Source organism: Ailuropoda melanoleuca, chromosome X (genome assembly GCF_002007445.2).
Source record: "Ailuropoda melanoleuca isolate Jingjing chromosome X, ASM200744v2, whole genome shotgun sequence".
Taxonomy (NCBI): Eukaryota; Metazoa; Chordata; class Mammalia; order Carnivora; family Ursidae; genus Ailuropoda; species Ailuropoda melanoleuca.
In genome coordinates, this window is record NC_048238.1 from 112,656,428 (window position 1) to 112,660,541 (window position 4,114).

The following is a 4,114-nucleotide window of genomic DNA, read 5'->3' on the forward strand; positions in this document are numbered from 1 at the left end:
ATTACTCGTCACTAAAACACCTCTATCTTCAAAAATGCAAGGTCTTCAAACTTCTAGACTCTCTAGTTTGAAATAAACTGCTATGAGTCTTAATGAAACTATTAAAGTAATGAATAGTGTAGCAAAGTGGCAAGTTAAGAGTTAAATGTGGTGAGAACCTGGCAGCTCCAGCAAGATGTATGTGGTAGGAGGGAGGCCCAGTCAGTGGCTGAGAGGTTAGTAATGTAAACTATATACAACTTGGTATTTGTAAGGGGGGAGTGCTTGATAGAGATGCAAATGCTTTTGCACAGAGAGGGATTTTTGGAGAGCAGACTTTGGAACAGTAGAACTAAGAAAACATATAAAGCCATAACAGAAATTCCCCCTATGTTTGCTTTCAGTTATTCTGAGAAGGAGTGTATAGAACAGCAGAGCACAGAAAAAAGTAACACACCCCAGAGCTGTTACACAGTAAGGTACAAAACAGCATTGAACCCATGGGAGTGGGAGAAAACAGGAGCCAAGCTCCCCTTCTCTCCCCTCCTCTTTGAAATTGAGGTTGAGTCATATTGTATCAGAAAGGATTTACCAGAGATATCAGAACTGTCTAAGGGTGTTAGCACAGTAAGGTTTTAGGGAAGTTTTCAACTTTAGTCTCAACATGGCAGATTTTAGGTTCCAGGGAGTAAATACATTTTCCTTTCATTACCAAACAGCATTTCTTGAATAGATTTAGCTCTCTAGCCCCTAAGTTGGCATAAGAAAAGAAATTTCTGTTTAGGTTGAGCAGAAAATTTCAGGGCTACAGAAAAACTGTTGAGAAAGCTATGAGCACCTGGCCAGAGGGGCTGAGATGGGAGTGGGTTTACAATGCATCATTCATTACTGCGGAGGCACTACGTGACAGAAATCACTAGATCCCACCGATGTGCAGCCAAGACTTGTAATCAGCTTGGCTCCTATTTAATAATCTGTGATATGCATATTCTCTCTCTCATTTAATAGAATATGGAACTGACCAACAGCACAGTTTCTTAACTGTTTTTGCTGACAATGAATGGCCCTTTAGTGGGTGGATTTCTGAATCATAAACATGCATGCAGTAGTAGTTTTTCATCTAATCTGTGTGCTGCAGCAGTCTCTTGCCTATTTGCTTCTCAATTGTTTCCCCCTCTTTACCTTCCCCTAGGTATCTGTTTCAGTTCATCCTGTTAGCCAGATCAGATTGGCAAACACTTTATTGTCATTCAATCCTGTTTTATCCTTCTCAACACCTTGATTTTGCCCAGGTCCTCTTTCCCACTGTATTGCAGATTTTCCACAGTCCATTCTGATAAAAGATTTTGCAGGGCAGGAGTTCATCCTGTTAAGCCTCTTGTAAACAAGACAGTAGTACCTCATCATCCCAGACCAATGCCCAAGGCTTCCTTTAATTATCCAACCAAGCATCTCACGGTTTCAGTCTTCCAGCAATCTAAGCAATATCCAGATCCACCTTTTCAACTGAAGCACCCCATACCCTTATGCTGCCAAGACAGGATCCACTTTGAACATGGTTCTGAGTCATTTCTATTATGACCTAGATTCCTCCAAGCTTAGCTTTTCAACCTTCTTGGCATGTCCCTGAGGTACCTAGTGGTATCTTTGGAATCCCATAGGATTATTTTTTGTAACTTTGAGACCTTGTATGCCTTCCTTTGAGTTATTGATTCTTGGAATTTCCAATATGTTTTGAATCTAATTTCCTTTGGGAAATCAATGAGTCTAAAATGCGTCCAGTGTGTTTGTTACTGTTATTATAGTATAAAGGACATAAAGGGCCCCATGCATTCTTTATCTGATCAATGGGGAATAAATCTATTTCTTATAAATGTGTCTAAAGACTCTTCTTGATGCAAAGTTTCCATATCCACATACCCTGCAAATCAGCTGAACAATGTGTCTTTGTTAATTTTTTTTAAGATTTTATTCATTTATTTGTCAGAGAGAGAGAGAGATTGAGCACAGGCGGGGGGGGGGGGTGGCAGGCAGAGGGAGAAGCAGGCTCCCCGCTGAGCAAGGAACCCGATGTGGGGCTCGATCCCAGAATCCTGGGATCGTGACCTGAGCCAAAGGCAGACGCTTCACCGACTGAGCCACCCAGACATCCCATATCTTTGTTTATTTAGGTGTTTGAATGAAAACTCCTTTTTCCTTTCCAATGCTGAGATTATGAATCTTAACAAAGTACAGTAAAGGTAGATGTGGAAGGCTTCAGGGGGCTGTGAGTCCAAGTAAATAAAAGAGACATAAATTGTGCTTTTGAATGCTGAAGTGAGGAAGGGCATGTTCCTTAGTTTACCCTCAAGGGTTGGAGATATAGAAGGTGTAGATGAAGAGAAATTTTTATCAAATTGGATAGTTGTAGAATTATAGATCATATGGGGCAGAGTCCTTCAAAATCACTTAGTTTGCCCCTATAATTATATAGATAGTGAAATTGAGGCCCGAACAAAGCAAGTGATTTGACAAAAGTGTCATAGATATTTGAGTCTTAGAATGTCCATGGTGTTTATTTGCATTCTCTAGTGCTGCATTAAATAACACCACAACAACTAGCTAAAAAGTGAAATTATAGTCAGACTGGTTCTTTTCTGTGATGTGCCAGAAAAGTTATTTTTAACCAAATTAAATCTTCCTTTCAAAAAATGAACAGATGTAAATTCAACTAAACAGGTTTGCATGGGGATATAGCCTCAAAAGGCAATGAGTATGGTCATATTATTAGCCACTGAGTCCTTTATGAACGGCATCCTTATTTTTCCTGTTATTGAGCTCTGGGCACATTTCAGTGTCGTGTTTGCTTGCTTATGGAAACCTAATCAAGCACTATCCTCTTTCACTTGTTCATTTCTATTACTCATTCAAGCTTTGCATTCCATACAGTAGTGTGAGTAATCGATCTATTTTGAGGAGGCCTGAAATATGATGGATTTCAAATATATACTTTATTCATGCTAGTGTTTCCTAGGTCCTAATGCCTCCAGGATGACTCTTGGATTTGTGCTTAAGTTTTCTTGTGTACACCTTTTTGGCCGTTCAGTCTTCCAGGTGGTGCAATACAGTGATCAGTCACCATTATCAGAATTAAGCTCCTTCAGATCCTTCAGGGAATGACCACCCAACTCTTCCTGATTGTGGTACAGTGGACACACAAGCATAAGCTTTCTAGATACCCAACTTCGTTTAAATAGGTACAGTTACAGGTGATATTTCAAATAATTCAGAGATCATCTTATATGGTTCCCCCATCCCCAGTGTTACTCACACATATTTAAAAAAAATTTTCTTTATATTAAAGTTTGATTCTGGAGCCACAGTACCATTTAGAGAGAATTATCTCCTCAGTAAGTTAGTTAAAACAGACTAAAGGTGAGGAGACCTGCAAGATGATTAGTCTTGGCTTGCGTACACTTTGGGGTAGTTTTTTCCTATTATTCTACAGATAGCCTGCTTTTTGTTCTCTGTGTCTCTGCCATATCACTGCCATTATTGCATCTTGCCTGCCTATATTCACTGAATCAAGCAATTCCTTTCTCATCTGTTTATTATGCTTATTAGAAATTTTACTGAAGGCAGAAGATATATATACACCATCAAATACATATATATGTATTTTATATATGTATCTATATATATCTGCATGTGTATATATGTCTCCTACACACACCCATGCAGTTTCTCACGGAAGACTTTTGAGGCTTTTTCTTTTACATTAGTATTACTTCAAGATGTAGCCTTTCCATTTGAAATTAGCTTCCATTTTTATTAGAATTTTGGTGCTCAAGGCCTAAATTTCTCTGTTAGCAAGCATCTGAATGAGTTCACTGCTCCTGTGACCCTAGTCATATGATGGAATACAAAAGGAATTAATGATGTGAGCTTCGCTCCCAGAGTGCTTTATAGTCCGGGTGGGTTGACCCGATTTGCCTGTAAAGATGTGGTTGGGGTCAATTACGGGATAAAGCTGTAACTCGAAGGCCACGCTGAGGTAACTGAAGGTAGTGGTGAGACAGGGCCTGCACTTTGTCAGTCCCGCAAAGCAGCCATGCCTGTGTCTTCTTATGTGTTGTTTCTATTTCTTCTCTCCTAG

At 39.5% G+C, this 4,114-nt stretch overlaps 1 protein-coding gene across 4 annotated transcripts in view; it reads left to right on the plus strand.

The window, feature by feature from the left end:
• Positions 1-4,114, plus strand: part of SPRY3 (sprouty RTK signaling antagonist 3) — a 151,841-nt gene that overhangs the window by 143,903 nt on the left and 3,824 nt on the right. The gene's annotated exons all lie outside the window — the stretch shown is intronic.